We start from the raw sequence: 13,710 nt of genomic DNA, 5'->3' as shown, positions 1-13,710 counted from the left end.
GAGGAATCATTTTTTTACACTTTCTCGTTTTGCCCCACGCAACGTCTCATTTTGTTCCTCAGGTTTTGGCAAAATACGACATCTAGAGCATTTTTTTAATTAGTTTCAGGTTAATCTTTTGAACAATGGAAACACGACACTATTTATGTCGGACATACCTTGTACCCATAGAAAAGTTTCTGCATTGATGTTTATTTCAAAGAAGGGAAATAAAAAAATATTCACTTTTCAAAAAATTTTGCCGCATTTTACCTCACTCTACTCTATATTGGTTGTGCCATCAGTCGCAAAAGAATTTGCATCATTTTTAAGCCTCTGCTTCATGGACAGATGCTTTTCCACCAACTTTATTTCCTTTATTTTACACCATATTTACAAAATTTTGGTTGAAAACTGCATATACTATGTACTATGGTTTCCATGGCATCACTGTCCTTTCTTTTTCCTCTTGCAACTGTAATGGCCACACGTGTCTCTCCAGAAACACTTTCTTTTTCTTCTATATTTTCAGTCAGTGAAAGCCTAACTGTTGTTACTGCCCCGTCATGAACATTTTTTTTTACTGATTTAATTCTACTTAAAAACAAAGCCCTCACGCCGGCCCTAATTAAAGAGGAACAGAAAACTTGGCGGAATCGCCGCATTTTTAAAGCTTTCACTTCAGTGCTGTCCCGTAGTGCACCGTTTTGTCCTAATTGCTTTTCAGCCAATTGCTTTTTTCTAAATTACGTTTTTATTGTATTTCTTCCTTCTTGTGAGTCCAATTTTTCTCATCCGTTTCTCTACAAGCTTGCGCACGCATTCACAGAAAGCACCACTGCTTTGATTTTCCGAAAGAAATAAATGGGTCCTAAAAAATAGGAGAACAACGATATTTTGTCACTTGAACTCTATGTGTTTATATTTCTACACCAACTGTCCTATCTATCATACGTTTTTTTCTTTTGTATTTATATCAGAGCGAAAAATGTAAGAATAGTTTGGAAATCATACCAAAGAAAGAAAGTATATAGGGCCCATAATGAAGAAGACAAAGGCGTGGGCATGCGTTTGTTCGCTGAAAAGCTTTTCCTAGAAGTAAGATGGGGCTTGCACACACGCACGCACACACACACACACACACACACACACACACACGCACGCACACACATACAAACACATATATATATATATATATATATATATATATATATATATATATAGTTATAAATAGATAAATAAATGAATATATATATATATATATATATATATATATATATATATATATATATATATATATATATATATATATATATAGAGAGAGAGAGAGAGAGAGAGAGAGAGAAAGAGAGAGAGAGTATTTTTCAATCTATAAAGCTTTTTTCTTAAAAATCTAGAATAGATAGTGACTTGTCGTCTCCGTGGCCAATTTTGAGGCCGAGGCGGAAAGATTTTGCCTTTAAATTGATCGCTTAGGAATGATGAATCGATAAAAACAACTGAAATACCTTTTTATTATCGATGTTACATTGTTGGTTTACATGGCGAAGTTGTGCGTCACAAATTATGGCAAGCCCAGTTTTTAAATGTTGAAAATATCACGTGTGGTATCAGAGATCCCTTGTCAAATTTCCAGACCTTGTTGCCGGAGAAACCGGAACTAATGCAACAAGTGCGTTAGTTCCGGCCCACTCGATTAGTTACGGAGCACTCGGTGCGTTAGTTTTTGTTTATGTGGCACCGCGGTTTGGATGTTCGACGATGGATCTCTGAAAACCCGAGTGATATCTTCAATGTCAAAAAACTAGACTTGGCCTAATTTGCGACGTAGAATAACTTCACAATATGAACAACCACCCTGAAACTTATAATGTAAACGTTATTTCAAATACTTTTTTCAATTAAACAATCCTGAGTCATTCAATTCGTGAAAATATTTTTCTGCCTCGGCCTAAAGGTTGTCTGTATAGACAAGTGCCTAGGCGTTAGTTATTTAAATAAAAATATCTCAGTGCTTACAAAAACCTCTCTCTCTTGATTGATTGATTGATTGATATGTGGGGTTTAACGTCCCAAAACCACTATATGATTATGAGAGACGCCGTAGTGGAGGGCTCCGGAAATTTAGACCACCTGGGGTTCTTTAACGTGCACCCAAATCTGAGCACACGGGCCTACAACATTTCCGCCTCCATCGGAAATGCAGCCGCCGCAGCCGGGATTCGAACCCACGCCCTGCGGGTCAGCAGCCGAGTACCTTAGCCACTAGACCACCGCGGCGGGGCAAAAAACCTCTCTCTCTCTCTCTCTCTCTCTCTCTCTCTATGTATATATATATATATATATATATATATATATATATATATATATATATATATATATATATATATATATATACTCTGTGCCCGTGTGCTAAAATTTGGATGCACGTTTAAGAGCCCCATGTGGTTTAAATTTCTGGAGCCTTCAACCACAGAGTGTCTGACAGTCTTATGGTGGCTTTGGGACGTTAAACCCTAAATATCAAACGTATGAATCAACAATACACTGTGATCGCACACTGGTGTGCCGTCACAGAACATTTATTTTAAAAGGCGGGTAAGCTAAAAGTTAGTCTGTTTGGACCGCATTCTTTCTGAAGTTTCTTATTTGCACTGTTCACCTAGAATATACAGAACCATGGCCTCACGATTTGATGTGAATTGTTTGTGTATTAACGTTTCTCAAACCAAGTGTGTCCTATGAGCGTTAGAGGAAATATCTCTTCAACGAATGCAATAAAGTGAGTATTACACTGGCGCGGTGCTCAAAAAAACTTGCCAGGAGGTCGAACAAGTGTAAAGATGGTGATGCCATTGTGGCTTTTCCGCATCAGATCAGATGCCTAACTTGCATGCCTGAGCTCGAGAAAAAAGCTTTTATTTACAAACTAGTAGGGAGAGCGTTAGAAATTGATTTTCTTGTGCTCATTCAACGATCGTACACCGAGGCACCCCAAAGCGTTGCATCGATTAAGCATTTTAAAGTAATTGTTCTGCATCAATGAAATGGTCGCGTACAATCACACAAGCACAATCAAGCTAACTTGCTAGCGGCTCGACAAAAGAAAATACACATCTTGATTGCAAAGATACTAAATTACATTTATTACATTTACATTTGTGTTTTTCTTTTAGAGAATGCATGTTTTCATGTGAAATATACATAACGAACAGAACTAAACAAGTAAGAAAACTGCCCTGCACTTTAGCGTGCACTCTGAGCGCTATGAATATTTCACGGGCTTTTTCCAGGAGATTACAACAGACCAGCTAACCATGTAGTTATACCAAACCGCATTGTTATCCTAGCTACTTTTGTGTGAATCACGCAGTCCCTACTGAACTGCCCTTCCGTCCCCTATCAACAGTTATTCCCCCATCTTTTCCTTACAGTTTCCTAAGACAGGGGCAAATAAAGCAGCTCTTCCCTACAGTTCCCTATGACACGTACTGTCACCATGGCTATCCCTCGAGGGTTCTTAAAAAAATTTCGATTTCAGCACCTCTAAAACACATCTATCTGTGATATGATCAATTAAAACAAAGGATCCTCATAGTTCCTTACAACATGTGCAATCCCTACAGTGAATCACCAAAGGTTCCTGCAACACGCGCAAACGCCTATACAGTTATACGGCTCTTTATAATGCGTGCAAACACTTCTCAATCGAAAGTGCCCACATCTTCTCTTGGTCCCATTTTGTTTGTATTTCATACTTTGGAAGCGGACTCTGAAGTGCTGCCTGTCCCACTTCTCTCAAGTTCAAGGTCGGGAGGCGGCGCAAGTGAACGTCACATTGACGTCACTGCCATCCCCGGGACCCGGGGATCGCTCCGGACGCGTATGCTTTTTTGTTTTTCGCGAGAGCGCTCTGATGACTCTTGAACGCGCAGTAGTTTTGCGATGTTTAGTGTCGTTGCGCACCTATTTGAATTGCCGATGAGCTTGCGCAATAGTCCCTTCTCCATTCCAGAATATTCTTGCTCACTCGTGCATCGACCGCATGCGGGCTGCGCTAATTATCCCAAGCCGGGAATATACTGTATCGGCTAAGGCTTCGGCACATAAGCGCTGCCGTTCCTTGAGATACAGTTATACGGTTCCATCTGTATCTTACGTTCCTTTTAAACCTTACCACCTTTGTTAAAATTACCTCATTAGTGGGTAGCCAAGAAGACAATTGAAAAGCGCGCGTTTGAAGAAAGGATCGTACATTGTTACGAACTCCCTTTGTCCCTCAATTTTTCTTCCGTTAGTTTTTTTTCTCCTCGAATTATGTTTCAGCAGGCGAGAAATACAATGTCATCACACACATTTTCTTTGTCTATATGCTTGAAATCCTCCTTTCTGTGGTCGCGCGAAGCAGTTCGCAGTGAGAAGCTTTCGATATCATTCATGATATATTCGGCTATGAAGTTATGTCTACCGAAGAAAATTTACAGTGCTGCTATTGAACCAGTTGTGCACTAACTAACACTCAACCCTGTCTCTGTAAGGTGTATTTAATGCAGGATTTACACAGCAGGACGATTTCGTTCTTTTTCTTCAAAATTTGTTTAGAACAATGCGGCCCTTTGCGCAAAGTACTGAGAAGTCAGTTTGTGGCTAAATGTTCCCAACGAAATTGCAAGCACTCGATAGGGTACCGCTGACGTCGCAGACAAAGAAATAGGAAAAACAGAAAAAAGGCGAAAGAAAGGCCGAGAGGTTTCCCATTGTGCCCATTTGCGACCGTATAGAACAGACTCCGTATGGTAATTTATTCTCACTTACGACTCCGAACATATGACTTCTAGTTCCTCCTGCACATCTTTAGAAAGAGTGAACTCGAATTTAAGGTATAAGTGAAGACTTACAAGCCTGCACATGGCTAAATTTGCAGCGTCAGATGGGATTTAAGTCTTGCTTACCGTCGATCGATGCCTGTAGAAAAAAGTTGAACTAAGCGGTAAATAGAAGAGCATATATATATATATATATATATATATATATATATATATATATATATATATATATATATATATATATATATATATATGAAGGGAGGTCCCCTCCCGAAACTGTTGGGAAATAAGTATATTTATCCTTGTTGACAACGCTCCCGTTGTGCCATATCCCATACCTTCATATATATATATATATATATATATATATATATATATATATATATATATATATATATATATATATTTATATTATGCATTGTTAAGTGTGTTTCTTCCTTCTATTTGTTGTACTGGTTTACAATTTAGTTTCATGATTCACATGATTGGAGATTTTACAGGTGTCCTCAATCAGGGCTCTGTCTTACAAATCTTCTTAGGCTGTCATCGATGGGTTCCGCATCAGCCCTGGGAAGAGTGTTTTGTTTTCCTTTTTTGACTCCTCGCATCAGAAAACAGGCATTCTCTTCCTGGGGCATCTCGCAAAGAGCTTGACGAAACACTCTGGCCATCTCTTCCGCCAAGATGGTTACGGCTTCGTGCGTCATTTGCACCCATGCCTCCAGCAAGGCCCCTCTTTTTTTTTTTTTTTGAAATGACGCTCACGAACTTAAAAAAAAATCTGCAGACCACGCGTACCTTGGGGACTGATGTTTTGCGAAGCATGTGGATATAAGGTGAATGTGTTTTATTATTTTTTATTGAGCAAGAATTTATGAAGCAGCGCAAAATATATGTGCAAATCCAGGCAAACACAGGCGTTAAACCGCCACGTATGCCCTTTACCAGCTGCTCACAGTTGCGTAACGACGCCAACAGCAAAAGGGGTATTAACAATACTGATGCCAGCACCATCCTCGCGCAGGTTCGCGTGAATCTGGTAGCCCTCAACACTGCTCCACAAATCAACTGCAGCGGATGATGCATAAGGACAATTTAAATTAACCAATCATGACGGCTGTATCATAAGAGCACGTAGGTAATGTTTATAAAATCAGACAGCCAGTACCAAACCAAAACAAACGTTACACGAACATTACGGTCTATTTGAAGAGTCTATTCGAGGCCTGGCTAGTTCTGTGGAAGAATATTTCATTGCCACGCAGAACGCCGGGTTTTAATTCCTGCTGGAACAATGACGTTTATTGTTTGCTTTCATCCGGTCGTTGTTGTTGTTGTTGTTTTCCTGTGCAAGTGGCTCGTACCCAAAGAAGGGGATTCGTCGATTATAAGGTGAATATGCCCTGAACTTTCAGCAATGCGTCATTCCTACAATTTTTTTGTAACTTAATTTTGATTTGAAACACCAATATCCAGTTTGCAGAAAAAAAAGAAGAAATATAGTGAGACAGTAATTTAGCAAGAAAATTGTTTACTCAACGATGCTTATGCCAGCTTTTTCTTTACGCACGAGCGCTTAGGTCATCCGTTTGTTTTCGCCGTTCCTTGGTCAATATAAAGCTATCACCTGCGGCACATACCTGCACACCTGTGGCACATACCCGTCCCTAAGTATGTGCTCCTTCATATATATATATATATATATATATATATATATATATATATATATATATATATTGGCCACTTTAAAGATTATCACGCACGCACGACAGTTTTTAGCGTTATAACTTTAACTTCTATATAATAAAGGTTTTGAACATCACAAACATTTCACATGAGGAGAGTTCAACGACATAAGAAACCTCCGAAGAAATGCAGTAATATTACATGTACGTAAAAAAATTGACATGGCCACTGAATTACGATGTTCAAGGGCCCAAAACGGCACAGCTAGATATGATTACGGCCTTCGAGTGGCCGGCCACGGTGTGTGTATACAACGTGATGTGTGCTGTGCTTCAAGTTAATAGCGTTGGTATTCTGAAAGAGTTCGTATCACCTTTGTTTTTGATCTCAACAAGGAGGACTTGCAAGATTTGCATGTGTCAGCTTGAGCTGTGGATTTCTGGAAACGGGTCGCGATCGTGGGCGCCTTATCTTGACAGGCTTATCTTGACCTAAAAGCGTGCTGTGTTGTAACCACTCGGCTTGCGTTAAAGGGATCCAAATAGACTTTGAGCTTTCTCAGATAATGCTGCCGACCAGCAGCCAAGGCTTCTGAGAAGTTCTGAGCGCACCCATCTTTTTGGCTCCTCGTTCTACAGAATGCTGGCCCCGTGCTCTTCGTGCGTCGAGAACCGGTGTTTATCGGTGACATGGCCATTGTGACTTTGCCATCAGGCCGTTTACGGCGAAAGCTGTTATGTGATAGCAACTCGGGTCACGCGTAGCTGTCTGCTGGTGTCCGTAACCACGTCGGGCGAAATTATAAAAGTAACCTGGCACCGATGACGCAGTGAGGCTCGAACCCGGGTGCCAGCCTAGTATTCAACCACCGAGTTACGCTGGTGCTTGCAACTTGTCAAACTCTGCTTAGGCAGGCTCGACCAGTGGAGCTCAAACCCGGGTCCGCTGGGTGCCAGCCCCGTTTTATACCACTGAGCTACACCGGTGCATTTTTTTCTTCATCGCATGGAATCATCACCAGTGAACCAGTGAAGTACGCCCAAATACTTCATCAAAAGTCGGGCAAACTCACACATGCGTCAAGAAGGGGAAGCCACTCCGTGTGCTAACGAGTGGGCTGTCCAATGCTCCAACCCATTAAGAAAGCTTGTTCTTGTTCCCCGATACCAACCTCAGCCATAATTCCTCATCAATGTTAGCCCCTGGATGAAAAACTGGCACAAAATTCCTTGAGAGTGCTTAGCGGTTATCACGCTTCTCAGAAGAATGACAAAAATAGCATAGCAAATGCCGGCCTACTAACAAAATAAATTTATTAGTAATGATCTAGTGGGTATCAAGCAAGTGTGCTTGAAGTAGTTACCCAAAGAGTGTTTCGAAAAGGCTCTGAAAGGCTGCTCTTCTAGCTTTCACTGTGACCACGCTGTGCCTTCCACGCAGGCCTGGCGTGTTTTTTGACCGCGGCGAGGCATTCGTCCGTGTTTATTGCATGGAGACACGATTCTTAACTTGCCCAGAGAATGGTTTCCGCTTGCACCACGCTAGTGTACGTTATTGTGCTTCACCAATTCTCATTTGTCACGCGGTACAGCCTTCTCACCAATAAGCTTGCTTCCGCCTAGTGCTCGCTCGCTGTGCGAGCAGCTCGCACACCTTTAACGACGAAGCCATGCTCTGTTTTTGTGGGTGACTTCTCGTTCAGGCACTCCGCTGGTTTTCCCTTTGTGGGGTGACCGTGGTGCTGCAGGTTAGTGTACTCGATCGGTCTTGTGGAGCTTCCCTGCCCGCCTGAAAGCACGGGAACGTCTCGCTGGGCTGTATCTTGGGTTAATGTGCTCGTGTGTTGTTGGCGACCTGCCTCATGCGCCATCTGTGCACCGTGCCAGAGAATGGACAAACCCGGCCATAGCGTCTCTGTGTGCGACATCAGCGGAGAACTTCGTCGTCCAGTCCGGGTCGTTTCGTGAAGTGCGCTTTTAGAGGAAACCAATCTTCACAACAGTAAAGCGCGTCACGCCCCCATGAAGTTTAATATTAGTTGTCAAAGTCACTAACGAATTTCTAAATCTACTCTCGACAAATGATGTCATGAACCAAAGTGAGGCCTCCCTCTATACAAAGTCTATGGTTAATGGCCGGTTTGTGACCCCGTCGCGGTGTTCTAGTGGTTAAGGTCACTCGGCTGCTGACCAGCAAGCCGCGGGATCGAATCCCGGTGGCGGTGGCTGCATTTCCGATGGAGGCGGAAGGGCTGTAGGCCCATGTGCTCACATTTGGGTGCACGTTAAAGAACCCCAGGTGGTCGAAATTTCCAGAGCCCTCCACTACGGCGTCTCTCATAATCATATGCTGGTTTTGGGACGTTAAACCCCTCAAATAAATGAATGGCTGGTTTGTGCATGACGCGGCGAATAGCTGCCGCAGCCACCGAGAGATACCGTGAGATGTGCGCCCGCTTTTTGGCAATGATACTTATATCAAGCCACTTGTTCGAAAAAAAATAAGTAGAATAAAAAATGGTCAGGTTCAAAATGCGTGTTCATAATCGGACGTAGGTGCTGTCTCCCTGTCATTTCCTCCACCCCATCTTCTGCCAGCGTAGCTTTCAGCGTGCTCACTAATACGAATTGAGAGAGAAAGCGCGAAATTTTCGTACCATTGAATGTACGTGTTGGATTCTGCAAATTGTTTGGGGATTTTCATTCGTAGGGCGACAAACTCCTTTAAAGAAGCTTTGGTGAAGAAGCTATTTGTATCTTTATTGTGTGAAAGTGTTGCAGGGCCACTTAAAAGAGATAGGCAGAACGAAAGTTGCTTTACTCGATGGAGCGTCCTTGTTTCTTTACGCCCGAGTTTAGTTCAGTTCTGCCAAGTACAAATTCACACAGGGCATATTAATTTAATATCTGCTCTTGTTTTTTGGTGTACGTCATTTTGTCCCTGTGTCAGTACGTTCTGATTCTGGTATAATTATTATTTTTTATCTATTTATTTCCCACTCCTGCCCTGTACAAGGGCTCACAGTATCTCGAAATAACGAATAAATAATAAATAAATAAATAAATAGGTCAATAATCGCTACACATTTGAGATAGTGTTAATTATTACTTTGCTCTTGCGGTGAAATTGAGGTCATCTTTCGGCGCATATCAAAACCTCGAATTCGCTGTTACCACTGGTGCACATCACAACTACATTACCCCGAAAAAATCAATCCACTGCGTGTGTTTGTGGTTGCTCATTCTCCTGTAATCATTACTACGGGCAGTTCACTCACTTTCATTCGTGCAGGAAGGATTACAGCCATTAATGGTGACCTCTTTACTCATCGCACATGGAACCCACAGCTTTGTGCAATAGCGTAATGTTGCGAAAGTCGATGTAAAGAAGTCCGCAATCGGCATGCCACAGTTAGCACGCTGCAAGAAACATGCGCTTTCCGGATGCGTGCTTCTATTCCTTCGCAGAGATGTGAGCACGCATCAAAGTGCATGCACACATTGTCTGTAGCTATTATTCACGCGACGAACGCTCGACGTGTCGGAATAAAATGCGTGAGAAAACCACTCGGAGGCAAACAGCATCCACGTGCGTAGCTTATAGCATGCACTGCCCAGCTTCCCTCTGCATTGACGCAACTAAAACGGCAGAGGAATGGCGTTTCTATATGCTCTCGCTTCGAGGAAGCGATGGCTGGATGGCGTGCATGTGCGCAATGCGTAAGTTACATTCCTATTACTTTTAACGTTCCCCCTTTTCACCTTTCTTTTTTTTTCTCATTCTGCGATCACTGCCGATGGGCGTTGCTGGTGTATCAGCAAATGTACGCACTGAAACGGCAAGCATTACAATCCGCGGTGCGTTAAGCAGCAGTGTTTTGGCGGGATGAGGTCGTCAGACATAACCGCTCTCCAGTGGCAGCACGATGAAGAAGCGATGCTTTTGGTGCGCACAGTGCGATGTGTAGGTCACCACTTCGTGGCCATGCCTTTTTAACACTCCAATCACCTTTGTTTCGTCGGGTATGATTCATGTCTTACGCCCTGGAAATGTCTATAAACATACCAGGAAGAAACTGAAATTACGGGATAAAGAAAAACAAAACAACAAGGCATATATATAATATATCTCTTGCCGGGAACCCACACACTCGCAAAAGTGGCAGAGTGCAAAGACTAAAAGCGACACCGGGGTTTGGGCGCGCCGGAGCCAACCACAGTTGACGTTTCATGAGCACTATGTCAGCATAAGGTTTTTTTTTTTTAAGTTTTTCTTACACTCGGCGCGGCTTGGTAGAATACTTGATTGAAACGCATAAGGCTTGAATTCAATTCTCCTTGGGACCATGACATTTATTCTTTGTATTCGTCGTGTCGAAAATTCCGATATCGGTTTTTTTAACACTCTTGGCTTCCGATAGCCAATGTCTGTTCTCGCGTTTCATGTTTAGATATAAACTGTCTTTCACCTATGGCGCATACTAGCACGTAGTGGGTATCTGCCAGGTGCGTCTGAATGAAAGAGTTTGACATCATACCCGGCGGGATTTATATATTATTCATTTCATGACCAGATGGTCGTAATTCTAAAACACTCTCAACTTCTCTTATTATAATAATCTACCTTGCTTAAGAAGGTGTTCACGAGTTCACCTAAAAGTAGGCAAAAACAAGCCCTTAAAGTTCTCTTTGTGTCTTTCATGCCAAACACTTCGAATTCGTTTGAGCCGGGCTACCGGAGTAAGACTACGACGACATTGAACGCTGAGGACAGAACGTTACTGAAGTTTCCCAGCGAAAGCCTAGGAGTAGAGGCTTTATTTGTGGTATTAGTAGAGCTGTGAGTATTGAACATAGCTTCCGTTATTAAAGGCTGTTGACGCATGTCACATCATTTCGCGGTGAAAATTTGCGAGGGGAGGGGGGCAATGAAGAGTAAAACTCTTCTGTTTATATTTTACTCACAACTTTTTTTAAAAGATGCGTGAGATCACCGCCAACCTGAAAAAAAAACTTACACCGACGTCCGCTGAGGGGAAACAACTGTAGATGAGAAGCAGCAGGCGCTAACGCTTACACTGTCGGCGATGTTAACGCTGGCGCTTATCGGAGCGTTACGCAGGAGGGAAACCAGGGAAAGCACTTAGCACGCCGTGGTGAACTGATGTGTCTATACTATAGGACAGGCCAAACACTGCTCCCTGCATCCACCAGACCGTCTTTCCGTGCGTTCTTCCGTTTGTCTGTCCATCTGTTCGTCCGCCTGTTCATGCATCCATGCGTCCGTCCGTCCGTGTCATGCATCCGTGCGTCCGTCCGTCCGTGCCACTGTTAATCCGCCCACCTGTCCGGACGCATGGACGGATAGGTTGACGGAAGGATGTTTTGTCCACACTCTTCATAATTCACTCCTTGGATATGCTGTTTTTTTTACGTGATGGCATGCCCTTTCTCATAGAGAACGAGGGGGCACGCAGCTTCGCGTCACCATGCACCATCTTTTTTTCATAGGGAAAGGGCGCAGCACCACGTCAAAAAGACGTGCGCTGACGCACTGCAGTGGGTGCTTGTGGTCAAGTCCTAAGTCATAAAGAACACGACCTGCTTCATTAGAGTGAGAGCATTACGCGAGATGGAAAATTCTTCGTTTAATCTCAACCATTGTGTGGCGTAATTTGGGCAACTCGTGACAGCCTTCATTCATGTGACTGACACCGAGTCCCACGTTTTGCTTATCGAAAGATATCAGCAGGAACACGACCGAAATGGTGTCTAACCACATATAGTCAATTCGTTGCGAGAAAAGCGAGTGTGATTAGCCGATTTCTCGCACTATCTAAACTGAAGTTATGGCTCAGCTCACCGGCGTGTTGCGAAGACAACCTCTCTTGACCTCAACATGTGTTGCTATGCTGTCGCTATTCGAAGGGTGGCAGTAATTACAGCCCGAGTCCTGCAGGCCTTTGCGAGGGCAGAAATAATGACTCTCAACAGTGAATAATTAGTGAAAGAGAGAGATAAAAGATGCTGGGGAAGAGAGGTGATGGTGAATGAAAGTGACCAATGGGTAACGGATGCGGGCTATCCAGGAATTCTCGTTTGCAGGTAGAACGTTTCCATTAACGATAGGGTGGCAATCCCTTCTCTGTCGCTCCATTTGCGCTGATGTGGCGAGCCGGACAACATATACGATGAGCTCGACACGTGGTCGGCCCAGTTTGTGTCCACGTACGCGTTTCGAAACGTCTGATTTCCACACACTAAGCGATGTACGGGTGATAGTTCTTGGTGTAATCAGTATCTGGACTTACTCTGCACTGCTTTCCTAAACAATGAAATCTCTGTCATAGAGTATAGAGTCTCATTTGGAAAGCAAATGTTTCGCAATCCAGGGCAGTAATTGTGTTGAGCGAGGAGAGGTTTCTAGCGCCTTTCGCAACGAAAATTTAGTGTCGTACACAGCTGTTGGTTTGATTCGTGATGCTGACAGTTTATCCCGCCAGTAAAAACCGTGATTACTTCTCTAGAATGAAATATGCGAGAGTCACAAAGAACATCACAGACACTAAAACTGACGTAGTCACGTTAAAAGCAATGTGTTGAATTCCAGATAACCTGTGCTACGTCATGGTTCGAGGATGCCACTGCGTTAAATATATTAAGGCGTACTAAGAAACACACACACACGCACACACACACCCACACACACACACACGCACACACGCACACGCACACACACGCACACACGCACACACACACCCACACACACACACACACACACACACACACACACACACACGCACACACGCACACACACACGCACGCACGCACGCACGCAAGCGCACACGCAAGCACACACAGGCACGCACGCAAGCACGCACATACACACACACAAACACACAAACACACACGCACACACACAAACACACAGAGAGAGACGCACGCACACGCACACACATCATCACCATGGGTGGAGTAAAGTTAGCCGGACGGTTGTAGAGATAGATAGATAGATAGATAGATAGATAGATAGATAGATAGATAGATAGATAGATAGATAGATAGATAGATAGATAGATAGATAGATAGATGGATGGATGGATGGATGGATGGATGGATGGATGGATGGATGGATGGATGGATGGATGGATGGATGGATGGATGGATGGATGGATGGATGAATGAATGAATGAATGAATGAATGAATGAATGAATGAATG

Source organism: Rhipicephalus microplus, chromosome 8 (assembly GCF_043290135.1).
Source record: "Rhipicephalus microplus isolate Deutch F79 chromosome 8, USDA_Rmic, whole genome shotgun sequence".
NCBI classification, from domain to species: domain Eukaryota; kingdom Metazoa; phylum Arthropoda; class Arachnida; order Ixodida; family Ixodidae; genus Rhipicephalus; species Rhipicephalus microplus.
This window is presented reverse-complemented; position numbering follows the sequence as displayed.